Here is an 18,530-nt window from a genome sequence, read left to right as displayed (position 1 = left end):
ACAGGCAACTTTTGTTTTGTTCCAGATGTCAGCCTGACCCTGCCGGTGCAGGAGAGGCCAGGGGAGGCAGCGTCGCTTGTGGCGAGACAGCCCAGTGCTCCATCCAGCTTCCCCACTTGGGAATCGGCAGAGACCAATGAGGTTTAAAAAAAATATATATATTTAAAAAGAGAGAGGCGGGCCAGAGGCACCACAGGCAGGGATACAGGGGGTGTTGGGTGGGATCGCTAGAATCTTCAAATCCCAGCCTGGCCACACAGGACCGAGCTCCAGGTACCTGGGAAAGAGGGAAGGTCACCCGCTGCACCAGCAGGCCATCACTCGGCCACAGATGTGGGCGGCTGGAACCTCAACGCCCGCCCATCAAGTAAGCCTGCTGTGCCATGGCTCAGGGATCGCGCATGGCGTGCCGGGTCCTTGTCTGCCTGGGGAGGTGACCCTCGGCTCCATACTGTTCCCACTTGGGGCTTCCCTACCAACCGGGGTGTGCCCACCAATGCCCGTCCGCTTGTGGGTCAGAGAGAAGAGCGTGTGCACCAGCCAGTTCGGACTCCCTTTTCAGTGCATGGTTGGGGACATCCCCAGCAGGTTAACCCAGCCAGGCGTCCCTGTCCATCTGCTGGGCCGCGGACCCCCCCTCTAGTGGAAGGGAATCCTGCTCACCGGCGCCCCCTTCCTTCCCACCAGAGTGCTCCAGCCCTCACTCAGACCCACATGCTCCATCATTCCATGACATGCCCCCATTATATGCCCTGTGCCTCCATTCCAGATCAACTATGCCCCCATCCGATCTGGACTCCAAGATGCCCCATCCCTTCCTCAAAACCCATAACATGATGCCCCATCCTCCCTCCACACAGCAAGATGCCCCCATCCCTCCCCCAATCAATGAGCCCCCGTCCCTCCACCTCAACACAGACCAATGTGCCCCATCCCTTCCTTCACACCCACACCTATGTGCCCCATCCCTCCCTCTCACACCTACACCAAGATGGCCCATACCTCCCTCTCAGACCCACACCAAGATACCACCATGCCTCGAGACCCATACCATGATGCCCCATCCTCCCTCCACACAGGAATATGCCCCCATTCTGCCCTCTAGACTGAACCAAGATATCCATCTTCACACACCAAGATGCCCTATCCCACCCTTCAGACTAATGTGCCCCATCTTTCTCAGACCCACACCAAGATGCCCCATCCCACCCTCCCAACCAACACCAAGATGACCCACGACACCCTCCAGAACAGATGCCCCATACCTGTTCCAGACCGACACTAAAGTGCCCTCATCCATTGGGTGTCCAGTCAAATGGTCGAATATATTTGATCGAATGACAAATTGGTCGAAAAAAAAAAGGTCGAATTTTTTTTTAAAAGTATATTTTTTTTTTTTGCTCTAGTATAGGTAAAAATAGGTTAAAAAAAATTTGTTTTAACACCAAAAACGGGGGTTGGGGGGGGACCCCCCCCAAAAAAAAAAAAAAAAAAAAAAGAATTCGACCATTTTTTCGACCAAATTGATTCGACCATATTGTAATTCGACCAAATGTTTTCGACCAAATGTCTGGCAACCCATCCATTGCAGACCCTCAAGATGCCACCATCAGTCCCTCCACACAGCACGATGCCCCACCCTGCCCTCCAGACCCACACCTAGATGATCCATCCCTCCAGACCCACACTGTGCCCCATACCTGCCTACAGATGCACACTGTGCCCCATACCAATGTGCCCCCAAACCCACACAAAGATGCCCCATCCCTCCCTGCAGACCCACACCAATGCGCCATGTCCCTCCCATCAAACCCACACCAATGTGTCCCATCCCTCCCATCAAACTGACCCCAATGTGCCTCCATCCACTCCCTCCAGAGCCACACCAATATGCCCCCATCCCACCCTCCAGACCAACAGATGCCACATATCTGTTCCAGACCCACACCAATGTGCTCCCATCCATTTCAGACCCCACCAAGATGCCAACATCCCTCCATCCACACAGCAAGATGCCCACATCCCTCCCCCCAGACCCTCAATGTGCCCCATCCCTCCCCCAGACACAGACCAATGTCCCCATCCCTCCCATCAAACCCACACCAATGTGCTCCACCCCTCCTACCAAACCAACGTGCCACCATCCACTCCCTCCAGAGCCACACCAAGATGCCCCCATCCCACCTTCCAGATGCACACAGATGTCCCCATCGCACCCACACCAGAATGTCCCATCCCACCCTCCAGACCAGTATGCCCCATACCTGTTCCAGACCGACACCAATGTGCCCCATCCATTGCAGATCCCAAGATGCCACGATCCCTCCATCCACACAGCAAGATGCCCCCATCCTGCCCTCCAGACCCACACCTAGATGAACCATCCCTTCCCCTAGACCCACAATATGCCCCCATCTCTCCCGCAGACACAGAGCAACGGCCCTCGTCCCCCCATCAAACCTACACCAATGTGCCACATCCCCTCCCTCCAGACCCATAACAAGATGCCCCACCGAACCCTGCCAGCCCACACCTAGCTGACCCATGCCACCCTCCACACCAACAGATGCCCCATACCTGTTCCAGACCAACACCAATGTGCCCCCATCCATTGCAGACCCCACCACGATGCCGCCACCACTTCCTCCAGGCCTAGACCAATATGCCCCCGTCCCTCCCCCGACCCACAACAATGTGCCCCCATCCCTCCCCCAGACCAATGTGCCTGCCCTCCCATCAAACCCACACCAATGTGCCCCCATCCCCTCCCTTGAGACCCACACCATTGTCCCCATCCAACCCAAACCAGGATGCCCCATCTCTCCCTGCAGACCCACACCAATGTGCCCCATCCATCCCATCAAACCCCCACCAATGTGCCCCATCCCTCCCATCAAACCGACAATGTTCCCCACCACCCATCAAACCAACGTGCCTCCATCCACTCCCGCCAGAGCCACATGCCCCATCCAACATTCCAGATGCACACAGATGTCCCCATCCACCCACACCGGGATGTCCCATCCCACCCTCCAAGCCAACAGATGCCACATACCCGTTCCAGACCCACACCAATGTGCCCCCATCCATTGCAGACCCCAAGATGCCACCATCCCTCCATCTACACAGCAAGATGCCCCCATCCCACCCTCCAGACCCACACCTAGGTGAACCATCCCTCCCAAATACCCACAATGTATCCCATCCCTCCCATCAAACCCACACCAATGTGCCCCCAACCCCTCCCTCCAGAGCCACATCAAGATGCCGCATCCCACCCTCCAGACCAACAGATGCCCCATATCGGTTTCAAAACACCAATGTGCCCCCATGCATCCAAAATGCCCCCATACCGTCCTCCAGTGTGCCCCATTCTGCCAGACCCATACCAGCGTGCCCCTAGCCAACCATTCAGACCCCAAGATGCCCCATCCCTCCCTCTAGATCAGCGGTATTCAAACTGTGGGACGCAGTCCCCCAGGAATCCGCGGGTGCATCCCTGGGGGGCCCTGAGAGCTCAGCATGAAATGTAAAAATAAAAGTTTTTTTTTTTTAGATTGGAAGAAATGGGCAGGTGTGGCTCACATGGTTGGGCTGAAGCATGAAACTGTCTCAGGCAACAATGAAAAATTGGCCGTAGTTGTGAATGGATATTCATTCCTTTAGTCACAGACTCGGCCTCATTACAACTATAGCGGTACTTTAACAACAGTGCCGGTAGGCTACCGGCACCGTTGCTACCATATCGGCATAGTACGAGTTGTGCTCGCGGATGCGACAGCCCGCCAGATCTGACCTAGCAGGCCGTGCGGCATTCGCGGGTGCTGGACCCAGATGCAACTCTGGCGGTAGCCGTGTTGGTTTTACCGGCACAGCTACCACCAGGGTTGTAATGAGGCCCACTGTTTCAATAGTACCCAAGGGGGTGGTTTGTGTTAAAATGTAAGTAAATTGTGAAATATTCAGCAACAATGGTCAAAATTACTTACTGCATAGTGAAGTAACTCATAAAACTGATCCACATTGGCCAAAATGGTGGCCCACTTTGACTGGCCCACACTAGCATTTTACATTTTTGGTACAGGAATTGCCCTATAGGCCAGTCCGTTACTGGCGGCTCATCCATAATGGCGAGGGGTAGCCCACCCAGTGGCCCCTCACCCATTATGGAGGAGCTAAGGAGCCAGCCCAGTGAAACAGTGCGCACTCCCTCAGCTGCTTTTTCCAGCTGATGGAGTGCTCCTGGGCTGGCTGAACTGTCAAAGGGAAACACTGTTTCCCTTTGACAGTTCAGTTTAGTTCCCCAGTCGCACATGCTCACTGAGCCATGCAAGTGCTGGGGCGTTTTGCTTCGCCAGCATTGCATAGCTCATTGGAAATGCTGGCTGGGGCACTGCATGTCTGTATGTCCGAGGAGAAGCTCCTGCACCTCCTCGCACATACGGACAGAGCAGCCTGGAGCAGGGCGTTTCAGCACCCACACGCAGGCCGATGCAGAAGGTACATTTTATGTTCAGTGTATGGATGCGTGCATGCTTATGTTTTGAGTGTATGGTGATGGACGCTCGTGTGAATGATAGAGTGATTGCTGTATGAATGTGCAGCGCATTGCATACACACATAATCATGTTGATTGTGTTAGGCCCAGTGGGGCCCAGGGTCAGGGATGGTATCTTTTTACTGGACATCTATCAGATGTCCAGTAACAAATGTCATGCCTGCCCCCTGGGCCCCTCAGCACCAATTGCAAACGGTTTGGCTTTTTGTTAAAAGTATGCTAAACAATGCAACATTTTAACCCATCATTTAAAAAGAATTCACAGGGTAAACCGCCCCCCAAAACCCCATTTATTGTTTTGGGCTCCCTCACTATGCTCGGTCGCTATGGCATTTTTGTGGGAATAGTTATGCCCCTCCACTTAAAAAAAAAAATCACCAGCCGTCACTGGCCCTCAGACTGTGTTGGGAACGGGATGGGGGGAACCCAGGGACTATGGTGGGAGCACAATGGGCAGGAATCATGGGATAGTGGTGGGAGCAGAGGGGGAGAACCCAGGGTGCGTGATGGGGAGAGACCAGGGACTTGGTAGGGGTGGGATGAGGGAGCCCAGCGACTGTGATGGGAGCAGGTGACGGCACTCAATACATACTGTTTATTTGGCATTTCTGGGGTGCCCGACCTGCCTACATTTTAACCGCTGCAACTCCGGTTGCACTTGCACCCAGCGCTTACCCACTTCCCGCTTACTAAAATTGGACCCGAAAATCATAATGAGGACGTCAAAGTCACGTGCAGAAGAGTAGGCGGCCCGTTGCTATGGTCCCTTTCTCCGATGGGAGCTAGACAGTACCATAACCAATATGTCTCTTCTAGTCGCTATGGAAACTCTAGCAGGGCGTGACTGCCGACCCTCTTAAAATCAGTCTGGAACATTTTCTTAAAGCTAATTCATGACCTCTAATCTCTGATTTCAGCTTTAAAATGCGCAAATGAATGCGCAAATTATGATAGTAACCCCCAAATTAATTGTTTTTCCGTAAAGATAGTATAAATCGCCAAAATATGTTATTGGAGATAAAATAATACGTCAAGGCTTGTATCTATTCGTTATCACATTGACAGTATGGTAAGAGTTCTCCGTTTCCACGGAAAACCACATAGCTCACGCGCTGCGAGTGTCATTCCAAGATGGCAGCTTTGCAATATTGTGGACGAGCCTGGCATTCATCTTAACATACGTCAGGTCCATGGGTACAGCGCTATGCCACGCCTCCTCGGCACAGGGTTACGACACGCAGTGACTCTCTTGGTTACGGACGCTGCTGCTTCGGCAGGAGTGGCGGTGTTGGCAGCGAGAGAAGGGTGATTGGACCTGGGAACACTCAGGTCAGTGGGAGATTCCATGATTATGTAATGTGCCTCTCTGTTTGTGCTTCATTTGCAAAGATGGCAAATCCCTTCTCCAAATAGCGTATTTCGTATGTTTTTAGCAACTTCCCAATGTCTAGGGTTTTCTGTCCGCTCTTTTATATATGTCTTTCACAAAGTGTGGGTTCATTAAAGCCATGACAAACCTTACAACATCGAGCCAATGTTCCGCCAATCACGTCAGATGTTGCTTTCGGTAAACATTTCAGCGCAGGTTTCAAAACTAAGAACATGTGTGATTGCTCGTTTGGCTACAGAGCTGCCCTCTACGCGCACACGTATTGTTAATAACAGCAGCTACTACCAGATGTCATGAGAATTCATACTGTTTCGTACACTGTAAATCATAGTAGTACATCACACGAGGCAGATCTCTCTCAGCCTCTTAACATTTTGACTCTTCTAGGAGGGATGTTTTTGAAGAGTGATCATCTAGTGGCCTCACATAAGACACTGCGCAGAATGGTGACTTCTTCACCCTGTGTTTCTCTTTCCACCTGTGTACTTTCTCTGGGACTCCTCTCTTCCTGAGACTCTTCTCTCTCCATCTCCTGTTCTCGGTATGCCTTCTGAACATAGTGACTAGTTTGAGATTCCAGTGTCTTCCACCTCTGGAGCATTTGTGGTTGCTGCCTTTCCGCACAACTTCCACCAGTTGGCTGTACCTGGACCCCATCACTTGAGCCTTATGTGGCAATTTTATTTTCACAATGCCCCCCTCATTCTCTGCTCTCAGAGTTGCTCTGCAAGCGTTGTTCAGTGCTTTAATCTGATCTTTATTTTTATTCTGCAGACTAGCTCTTTCATGTCGACCAGGCCGTCTTGCCTCACCTTGGGTTGCCACTGGGGGAGTGGATGCAGCCCCCCCCTCAACAGCAGAAAAGGCGACACGTTTTTGACATTGTTTGGGGGCAGGCAACGAGTTGCGACTGCTTCCCTAGGGATTTTTGTAGGGGTCCATCCCTGATGCTGTAGCTAAATGCAAGACTCCTTTCATGAACCTATTTATCCTTTCAACAAGTCGATTGTCTGGGGAGGGGCAGGGGGAAGGTGGTGTGGGGGTGATAAAGGCTTGCTCTGATCTGTTTGATATTTTGAGTGCGTAAGAACACTTCAGTTTCTCTGGATACTAATTGAACATCATTGTCCGTACTGTCTCTTTGGTCTGGCCTTTTCTCTGAAAAATGGTGTTCAGCACTTCTATAAAAGTAGCTGTGGTTATATTGGGTAATAATTCCAACTCAACCCATTTTGACAGGTGGTCTACCATCCCTACACCATACATGTGGTTGGGCGCCATGGTGTCCAGTGGTCCTATGAAGTCCAGGCCCAACTTGTGCCATACTTCTGCAAGAGTTTCAGGAGTGATCATTGGGGGTTGCAGAGTTTTGAGCCTCTTATCGCTGTTCATGCACTCCTAGCATCTCTCAATCATTACCCTGATATCTTGGTCCATACAGGTGGCATCTTTGGCAACTTCTTCCATTGAGTGACTTACACTAACTTCCAGGGATTTGCATTTTTTTCCCTTCCTTCACAGATGCCACCACGCATTCACCTTGAAGAAATGAGTGTTGGTTGATTACTGCACATTACATTTCCTTGCAAGAGAATTTCAATGCGTTTTTCGTGAGAGGTGGATTTAGAGTAAAATTTAGGTAGGTTGCTCAAGGAGGGGCAGCAGATGGTCTCCCCTGCATATAAATGCGGCAAAAGGAACCTGATGAAAAACAAAAAATGGATGTAATCTCCTGCGTGGAAATGTTTTCGACCAAATCAACTTAAACTAGGAAATGTAGTGTCTAGCTCTTTGTGCTCTGGTAGACGTGACATGCAGCCTGCTTGTGCGTTCTCCCTATGTACATTATTTCATATGTATACTCTTGCAGCTTAGCTGCTATCTGTGCCAATCGCGGAGTGGAAGTCTTCGTGCCCCCTGGACTCAGCATGGGAATTAAAGGTTCATGGTCTGTGACCACGTGAAACTTGGTGCCCCATACATAAGTCCTAACATACTCCACTGCCCAGGCAGAGGCAAGCATTATTTTTTCCACAGTGGAATAGTTTTTCTCTGTGTCAGAGAGAACTTTCGATGCAAACGCAACTACATGTTCAATGTCGACGTGGCTCTTATCCCATATGCACTGGTGTCAATGGTTATGTAGGTTTTCCACGTTGGGTTGACTAGTCTCAGACATGGGGCATTCACTGTTCTCTTAACTTGTTCATACGCTGCCTTCTGTTTGAGACTACACTCAAAATTGGCCCATTTTCTTTACAGAAATCCTCGCAGTGGAGCCGTGGTACAAACTTTGCATAGTACTCAGCGAGTCTGAGGAACGAACGTAGTTCATCTCTTGAGACTTTTGCTCTGGGGCTTTGACTATGGCTTGTAATAGGTAATTTTAGGTACATCTTGGGATTGACGCAGTCCTTTGAGATTTTGTACCCTAGCTGTTGCACTTCTCATATCCAAGGCGTACTCCTGCTTCTTGAAGTTTCTCCAGTACTTTCTTCAGGATTGTATTGTGCGTCTCGGCTTCTTCTGCATAGATGTCATCCTGCAAGTTTGACACGTTTCACAGCAGGGACTCCATCATCCTTTGGAATGCTGACGTGGCTGATCACAATCCAAATGGCATGCACGTGCACTGGTAGGTACCAAATGGCTTTATTTATTGTGCATTTATTAGGCGCCCATTCTGTTTCAAAGCACCCACAGGGCAACAGGGAGGGAACATGGGATTAGAGAACAATGAATACAGGAAGATAAAGACGAACCTACTATGCCTTGTGAGTATTCAGAATGTGCAAGTTCAGTGAGAGAGGGGATGTGGGGGATGAGGGTAAGTGTTGGAATGTCCATACTTGTGGGTGTCGTTGGCTGTCAGGATTTGTTGTGTGAGGCTTATTTTGTGGTACGCATCACACATGTCCATTTTGAGGAATATCTGATTTCCTTCATTATGAGGATTCATTTGCTGACATTGGGCATTGGGTATATTTAAGATGCGCAGATTGATGCACACTCGGATCTCGTAGGACTGTTTCTTCTTAATAAGTACCACTGGGCTCAGACACTTAGTCGATTCTGCGGTCTCAATGGTATCTTCTTTGACCATCTTTGTTAGTTGGGCTTGCAAAATGCTTCTTGCAGTTGAGGCACAGGCCTCACCTTGTGTTTGATCTGTACTGCATTTGACTCCAGCTGGATTTTGTGGACATTTATTTTTTATTTTTCCTGGCACTTCAGAGAGCTGTATGGGGAATTCATCTCTCAACACTGACACTCCTCCTGTTTTGATTTATGGCACTTGATCATTGGTGCTGGGATCCAGCCTTATGTTGAGTTTGTGCTGGTCATTCCACCCCAATACTGTCTGCCCTTCTTGGGAGAAATATCCCCTGGTCGTGGTTTGTCTGGTTTGAGCTCAGTGTAGCCCAACGGGTCAACTGACACTCCTCCAGACACTGTGGGTCTATGTTTGGTTCTTCTGACTTCCCCTTCACGACGTCCCACTGTGTCTTTGTATATTTGAATGGGCAGAATAGTTAGATCAGAACCTGAGTCCGCCATCACTCGATTCTCTTTGCCATCTACTTTATCACACAATGCAGTTTCTCTCTTCTCACCTTCAAGCTGTTCACCATTATGACTGTAGGCCTATCATCGTCGCCTTCATCATCTCCACTGAAGTACCTGTCGCCTTCGATGTAGGTGACTTTCATTCCCTTCAATTTGCAGGCTATGGCAATGTGGCCAAATCTTCTGCAATTCGAGCACTCTTTACTTCCCGCATGGCAGTCGCTGTCATTTGCTAAGTGCCGTGTGCTGGTGCAGCTGTGGCATTTTAAGGGCTCTCGCCTCTTCCCTCCTTTTTCATCAACAAAGTCTCACCTGGGTCTGTCACATTGCCCTCTCCAGTACACCGCACTCATGCCGGCGGCCGGCAACGTTCCTGCTATTTTTTGGCGTCTGCATGAGATCTCTTCCTCTGCTCTGGAAATCTGAATGGCTTCATCTAAAGTTATTTCTTTTTTTCGAGGATAAAATGTGTACTTTACCTTTCTACAATTGCTATGTATCATCAGCATATCACAGATCATATTTTCGGTATTGTCACCAAAACTGCACAATGCAGCCCGCTCTCTAATCCTAGTGACATAGTCGTCAACTGGCTATGCATTTTATTGCTTTCTCGCGTAAAACTTTAATGGGTGCAGCACAGTGTTCTCTTTATTGGAAAACCTTATAAACAATTGTGAGCAAGGCTTTCCTTGAAAGCAACATCATCACCCCCCCCCCACCTGTTCAGGCTTCAAGCCATACATTTCCTTTGTCCTTCCGCCCCATGAAATTTAGCAGCATGGCTTTCTTTCTCTCCACAGCATAGTCCGTGCCTCACACAGCCTCCAAATACGTGTTACACAATGATTCTCATTGCGGCCATGGTATCGCAGGCCTACTTGGCGATTGGAGAAACAATGACAGAGGCATTGCACCCTGCATGACAGAGCTTGGGAGTTTTTCCTTGGTCCTGGTCGCCAGTTATGTAGTGGCCTCCCATAAGACACGGCACAGAATGGTGATTGAAGGGGGGGGGGGTTGTTATCAGCTCCCAAATGAAAGTGGAAAAATAATCAGCACACTGTCATTAAAGTCCTCTTCATAACGTATGGTAGTTGCTTCACTACCTATGTGTAAAGTCCTAGGACGGAGTCTGCCATGAGCCTTGGATAGTGCAGTAAATGGAAGGCTCAGGTCTTGAGCAGGTGGAGCGTCTGCTATGTCCCTCGGTCCGCTCTCATCTTGTGCGCTGCGAGCCACGCCGTGCACATCTGCATTGCAGCCTCCCGTGCAGACTGTGATCTCGCAATGCTGCATCTCCACAGATAAGGCTGTCGGTGAGGCCCAGGGCAAAACATTTGGTCAGGTCCCCTTGCTATTTTTTGCACTGCGCCAGCAGCACCGCAGATAAGACTAAAAAAAACTCTCCCTTTAAGTTTGTGTGGCGGGCATAGATAGGTTGATGAAGGCCTCTGGATGCAGCCGGGGCTAAGCTAAAATGGGTTTGATGTCCGAAGACCCAGAATAAAAGACCAACGTAATGTAATTCATGCTGTGAAAGTCACCCCCTGCAATGTCTATCTCTTGTTTCAGCCCCCCTTCTCCTAGTCCTTTTCAGGGGTCCCCCACCGCTTCTTGGTCCCGCCGACCCACTCCAGCTTCACTTACTTTAAGGAACCCTGGTGTATCTTCAGACTGTCTCAAGGCTGCTACCCCGGAAGGCCAAAGTACTGCTCGCTGTGCTTCCAGACGCGTCCTTTAATGTTTCAGACTTCCGGAAAGGTGGTCTTAAGTCCATGCATGCTAAAATCTTGTTGTTTGGTCAGTTGCACTTACCATTGAATAAGATTTGTAGGGTAAAACTGGTGACTAAGGATTATGTCATACTCACACAACATACATCATCTTCCACTAGTGTTTAGGGTCGGGACCAATGAGCCCATCTTGTACACTGTAGTCAGATGAAATCTGTGCACAACATTTCTGCCAATGTGATCTGCAGTGTAGCATTTCCATCAGAGAAGTTTTCCATATTTCAAGTGTTTTGGCTTTATCAAAATGTGCTATATCACCATGGTACAACTGGAGAGTAGTGGTTGTCTACATAGGCCAGGCACACTAGATGCCCCAGACGCAGAGGTTCTTATTTGGTGGCAACTTTGATTATTTTACATATCTGAGGCCTGTTTTGTGCACAAATACTCCACGTTTTGATATCAAGGTAGACTAGAGGTTACATTATTCAGGTATAATAGTATTATTTTGTATTTCTATGTACAGCACTTCATGTTGAACTCTTTCTGCTTCTAAGTTCTGTATATATAGGTATGATTACTATCAAATGTTCGTGAAGCGCAGCCCTGTTTAGAATCCTCGGAGGCTGCGCTTCACGAACGAAGCCTTGATACTTACTTAGACTGCAGCGTGAGCCCAGCAGCACTGCGAGCCGAGCTCTTGCTGCTTCCCCTGCTTCCTGGAGGAGGCGGGGCCTAACGTGGACACGTGAGTGGTCATGTGATTTGAAGGCAGCATTAAGTGCCGGCTTATCCACCCCTGCGGCGTTAAGCCCTGGAGGCAGTAAGGGCTGGAGACGCTGTTTTGCTGTTTGGCTGTGACCTGTGAGTAACCTGAACTCGGATCCTGCTGCACAGTACATATCACTTTATCAGCTCTAAGGGTCTGGGGTGGAGAGTCGGACTCTGGCAGCTCCACAAGCTGTCGGGCGTTCCCTACCCTGAGACTGAGCGCTCCTCTTAGATCCTCAGACAATTGTGGTCTCTGCTAAAATTAATATTCTTTGATTACGTATGGACTAAGAACATTTATCCTTAGTTCACAATACATCTGTTTTTACTATTCTGTTTTGGGGTTGGGGGGCTGCATAGATCCATTTCTTTCTGTATTTTTAATCTAAGAGTGTTTTTGGGACAATTGTTATTATTATTTTTCTTTTTTTTTTGTTGGCTGAGGTTGCCTTGGTCTTCAGTGCAACATTTATTAGATTGCTGTGCTCATATTTTTACCGACTGTGGTGTATAAAATAGGTATCATTGCAATTTCAGTCCACTTTTAGCTTAACCTTTCGCTGTTATATTCTTAAGTCCCCTGTTTCTAACTACTGGGCTCTGGTTCTCTCTGAATGACACGCAAGGGACTGCGAAGTCAGACAGCTATGGAGGCCTCACTGGCCTCGACTCCGTCTGCTACTGGTAATTTACCCTCTGTTTCATCAGTTACTACTGTCAGTCCCTCCCCGGCTACAATGGGGAATTTACAGCATGTTCCACCAGATGCCCCTTATAACCCTTTACTCCTTAAAACCCTAGCCCGGGCTCAAATCCATGTCAGCGATAGGTCCAAGGTACTTAATCCTATGGGTAGTTTACCCCGCAATGCAGTCTACAATAGCTGCATTTTTAATGGAACTCATGATATCTCGATAAACACACAGGAAGAACGCCTAGCAGCTACCTTAGCCTCTAATCTTGCGAAAGGGGCTACCCCTCAAAAAGATAAGGCCCATCTGGATTACTCCAATAACAATGTGGTTAATTCTGTTCTTTCAACATCTGCCAACTCCGACTCCAGGATGCCTATCCTATCTGTTAGGGCGGCTGACTCTGTAGCTACTGCCTCTGCACTACCAAGGATAACGGTTAATGGGAACTCTGCTCTTCCTTCCACTGAACCTCCACTCGAGGTTAACTCTGCAATTAGGGCCACTAATCATACTTCGACTATACATGTTAATCTGTCTACTAATGTGGCTGGTACTCCATATACGCCTAAAGGGAAATCGATACCTACCATGTTAAAAACTCCATTTAACAAATTCCATAATCCCTCTCTTAAAACAAAATCCAATCTGGGCACCCAAGGGAAACCAATTCAAGGGAAAAACATTTCACACTTCTTTGGAAAGAGGTCTACATCTAGTACCCTTGTTAAATCTTTACACTCACTTCCTACAGTTTCTTCATTAGATCATACTAACCTAGTTGATGTAGTTAAGAAATTGGTGATTGAAGATCCCTCAGCTCAGGATATTGACGATATCAGCATTATAGAATGTGCAGACAGGGCAATTGCTGATAGTCACCAGGCCCCTAATTGCAATAATACTAATAATGTCACCCAGCAAATTTGTGATGATTCTTTTGCAGGCTCTCCTTCTGATCTCATCAATTTTATTGATGAGTACACAGAGAAACAAAATTGGTTGAAAGAAAGGGGTTTACTCCCAGACTCAAAAAAGGATCGGGGTAGCGAATCGATCTTACATCACACTCTTAAGGAGGCAGATGAAAGAATTAAACTTTCCCAACCCACTATTTCGGCTCTGAATATGGTTCTGAGTTCCTTTGTGAGTCTGTATGACAATATATGGTCTGAGGTCAGATCGCACTCTCTCCTCTTATCTGAAATTTATTCTAGGTTAGAGGGCCTTGACAGATTTGAAGAGCTAGTTAAAATTATAAAGGAAGAACATCCACTTTTGCCTACACACGGTCATGACCCTACTCCTCTTAATCAACTACCCACTGCAGCCCACACCGTACATAAAGGACTTACCGTGATCACGCCAAGTATGCAGGAGGTAGTTTTAGTTCAGGGCCAGAGTCCTACGGTCCCTCAAGGTCCAGTTTTGAATTCTTGTACCCAACCCGCTAAGATGTCGATAACTACCTCTGAGGGTCGGCGAAAGTTTACTGGATCGAAGCCACTACTAACTACCCCTCATACCAAACTTACGATGGTATCAATGGAGGAGAAAGCCCAAGAGGAAGCGGCTGGTCCGCTTCCTAATCCTATTGTTCAAGGTCTTCCCCTTATGGGAGGGTCTTTAGAATTGGCAGATCTCTCCAAGGGTCCCCCTATCGCCTCCTCCCTGGAGTTCATATCTATTTCGACTTCAGAGAATTCATCTATTTCCACTGAACCCATCAAAGAAATCCTACATCAAAAAGTTGTGCCCTGTATAGGAAGGAAAAGGAAAATCACTCAGCAAATGAAGAAAACTAAAAATCAGAAAAACGTGAAACATCTAAATTCTTATACGAATCAATTTTTTAAAAATCTCTTCTTGGCGAATACTGTGGCTTCCTCATCTACTACTCTCGTTCCGAAGGGGACTGGGAACCATGCTGATTCAGTGGCTTCTAGGACCCCTATTCCGACTAGGGTGGCTAATGCAGCCACAGATGACCTACTTCCCACTACAGCAGTTCTATCTCCCTTACCGGATGGTGTGGTTGATGGTCTCTCGACTAACAACATTCCTTCCCTAGTAGTGGGACCCAATATCGAGGGGGTTGTGGACTCTGTGGCTTCTGGTACCCTGACAACAACCCCAACTTTACCAAAGCCGACCTCCGTTAATGCCTTGACTGTGCCTACTACTTATGCTATTGTTAAAGCAAAGGATTTCTCCACTGATGCAGTATCCCCGACTATCTTATCTAACTGTATATCAGGGTCAGTTCAGAGTCACTCAGAGACTACTCGGCCAATGACTACAGCAAACCTGGTTAACATTGATATGGTCAAACATCTTTTCCGGGAGATACTGGCTCCTAAAACTGTATGTGGGGCAGTGCCTAAATCTAATGTATGCCTGTCCCTAGATGGGGCTTCTTCTACCCCGCCCCTACCTCTGGAGCCAACGCTCATTGCTGTCACTGAGGGTTTCCCTGTGACTACTGAGCTTATAACGAGGGACGGGGATATGGGAGCTTTACTAGAGAGGGATTCTTCTGTCCCTCTCCCTTCTAACCCAGCTTTTCTAAGTCTACCTATTGCTGCCCCGATTATGGACCGTGAAGGTGCTCCCTCTGGGTTCGATTCTGTTCGCTACAATACTTCTCTCAATTTCTGTGAAAGACTCCCTGTGGGTCCAAATGCTATTCAAAATAGGACTATACTAAGAGGTGCTAGGGGTCCCGACTTGGCGGTTGATTCTTTATCTCAGTTTACCAAAAAGATCTCTGACTCCCTTCCTAATATGTCAGAATCAAAAGTTCCTCGGGATATTATACAACTTACCAGCCTCTGGGGCCAAGATACGCCAATCTGCTTAAACCGTGGAAATATTTTAAAGATCTTCCATCAACTTCCCTCGCTCTCACTCATCTCTAGCTATGACTTGGATAGCATTATCTTCCCCATTCATGACCGGGTAGATGTAAGTAATATCATTCTTAAATCAAGAGTGGTTTTGGATTTGATCATGGGACATAAGGAAGGGTTAAAGCAACTTGGCTTTGAAGCAAATTTACTGAAATCCACCCAGCTCTCCACTAACAATGAAGGGGATGCAAAATATAGGGATAATCTCACTATGGTATATTATCCGGAAAGAACCCCACAGCCCCATGGGAGGCAATTCATGCCCAAATCAAATGGACACTTTCGCAATTGGGCACAGGTCACTGCAGGTCTGTGGAAATGAGTCCCTCCTGATTAATCTAGAACTACCTCCAGATGCTCTTCCTGTGAATTCCTTTGGGTTTCTCTCCTGGAATTCTAGAGGTAACTCTCACCTCTTTACGAACTTAGACACTGTTACTGTGATCAGGGCTTCACATTGCTTCTTTCTTCAAGAAACCTGGATGCTCTCAACTCCCATTCTAGATGGGTTTAATATCTTTTCTCAAAATGCTAGACCCAGCCTGGGAGGGAGGCCATCGGGGGGTCTTCTCATGGGATTAAGAACTTCTTTGGGTTATAGGTCTAAGGTGCTTTTGGATACGCCTTTTGGTATCCTGGCCCTGGAGGTGTTCTCTCTTGATCTCACGGTTACTCTACTTCTGGTTAATGTATACTGGCACAAGGGAATCTCTCCTCTTGAACCGTTTCTGCAAAAGCTAACGGATATGCTTCTTTCTTGGAGATCTGTGCATCCCAGGGGTAAACTGATCCTGGCAGGTGATCTTAATTCGGATTGTTCTATCTCTTCCGAATCTAAATATGACGACTTGGGACTAGCGATGGAGGACGACTCCCGCCTAGGCATGAAATTTGCACGTGGTCGTTGTTGGAATTTCGCCATGGATTCAGTGGGTCTTACTTGTCTCAATGGTTACTACGACGCTACCAATCTATCTCGACCCACATGGCGTAGATCTTCATTAACATCTACCTTAGACTACGTGTTTGTAGATCACTCTCTCACTCCTTTCTCGTCTAATGTCGAGGTTTCCTTCAATTCATGGAGTGACCATGGTATTCTTCGGGTCTCATTTCTTTGTCTCCTTCCGACTAAGTCTTTGCCCGTGGGGGGGCCTACCCATCTCCAAACTGTGGGACAAGGGACAGGGGTTCGTTGGACTCCTCTCAATATCAGCCTACTGAATCGTAAACTGATCTCTTCTTTTAACCATACCTCTTTTTGTTGGAAATTGGCAGTCTTCAATACAGTTCATTTCGATAGCTTTCTCACTGCCTTACAGCACAGTATTCACGGCCAGTTTAGGAAAGGTGTTATTAAAATATCTCACCCTCATAGATTTGATCAAGAATTGGCTAACGAAAAGGGTCTCACTAAGAAACTCATTAGAGATGTACAAGCCCTAGACATGGAATGGGCCGACAAAAATATAAAAATTAAAACCATCCGCCAAAAATATAAAAACTATTGTAAGTTTAGAAAAGCTTCTATGCTACAAAATGATGCAGATCATATGCTTGCAGTGCTTATAAAACGAGATCTGAGGGCATTTTGGGTTACAGTAGCTAGCCTAGATAATGCGGCGGTCGCCGACCAGCTAAATGCCATTCCTGAGGTTCAATGGGTTGAGCACTACACCAAACTCTTTGACATTGGGGGTGAGGGATCAGTTTCCTGTCTTCTGGGGAATAACCCCTCTAAGGACTCATGGAAACCTCCGACTGATTCCGAGACAATACTTGGACTCATCTCCAAAGCCAAGAAATCTAGGGCTCCTGGGCCTAACGGCCTTACTAACAACACATTCAAAGCTGAGCCAGTTCTCTGGGCTAACCTCCTTTCTCTGCTCTTTGAAGATGTCGTTAACTCCAGGAAGGTACCCACTAGTTGGCAAACTGCTCACATTGTCCCAATTTTCAAAAGAGGCCTGCGTAACGAGGTCAAAAATTATAGACCTATCTCGCTTATAGATGCGGATTGTAAGCTTTTTGCCTCCTTGTTGCTCTCGCACCTTAATGTTTGGATCAGGGAAAATCATATTCTCCCCAAACTACAAACAGGCTTTAGGGCAGGCCACTCAACTAATCTCAATGGTCTTATTCTCAGTGCCCTACAGACCTCTTCTTGGGGTAAATATGATGGTCCTCTCTATGTTGCATCTATTGACCTGTCAAATGCTTTTGACCTGGTTATCAGGTCAAGACTATGGGGAAAACTAACCAAATGGGGCATTCCGGCAGGGCTTTTATCTCTTATCATGGCCATGTATGAAAATTCAGGGGTCCATATCAGGCTCGACTTGGCAGGAACACTCTCCAGAAGGATTAGGACACGTATTGGGGTGAGACAAGGTTGCTCGTTAGCTCCCTGTCTCTTTATCCTTTATATGGCTGATGTGGATGATTTCCTGAGAAATGCAGGCATGGTGAGTGCTAAACTAGGGGATCTGAGGCTTTCATGGTTGGCTTATGCCGACGACTTTCTTCTTTTTGACAAAACTAAAGTGGGCCTGCAGAGACTCATATGTAAATTTGAAGAATACGGTATTCTTAATGGCCTTAAGATTAACCCGAGCAAAACCCGTACTATGGTCTTTTCAAAGGGGAGAATGGGGAATAACAAAGTATGGAAAATAGGTGGCGAAAATATAATTAGAGCAAACAAAATCGTCTATCTTGGTTATTTGATTTTGGCTAGACCCTCGGCGATCGAACTTAGACGATTCCTCAGACACAAATTGCTCCCTCTCATCTCCCAATCCCTCAAACTAGATAATAAATATGGTATGTTCTCCCTTAAGCCTGTAGTAGATTTTTTTAAGGGTAAGGTTACTCCCAAACTTTTGTATGGAATGGAATTTCACTACT

General features: G+C 47.6%; 1 protein-coding gene across 1 annotated transcript in view; it reads left to right on the top strand.

The window, feature by feature from the left end:
- Positions 1-5,756: 5,756 nt before the first annotated feature.
- Positions 5,757-18,530, top strand: part of CFAP97 (cilia and flagella associated protein 97) — a 390,032-nt gene continuing 377,258 nt past the window's right edge. The window contains exon 1 of the mRNA XM_069631508.1: positions 5,757-5,887. The gene's annotated coding sequence lies outside the window, so the exon portion shown is untranslated. The remainder of the gene's footprint in view (positions 5,888-18,530) is intronic.

Source organism: Ambystoma mexicanum, chromosome 6q (assembly GCF_040938575.1).
Source record: "Ambystoma mexicanum isolate Mex_15411 chromosome 6q, UKY_AmexF1_1, whole genome shotgun sequence".
Classification (NCBI taxonomy): domain Eukaryota; kingdom Metazoa; phylum Chordata; class Amphibia; order Caudata; family Ambystomatidae; genus Ambystoma; species Ambystoma mexicanum.
Note: the sequence above shows the minus strand (reverse complement) of the source record. Positions and strands in the feature narration are given on the sequence as shown.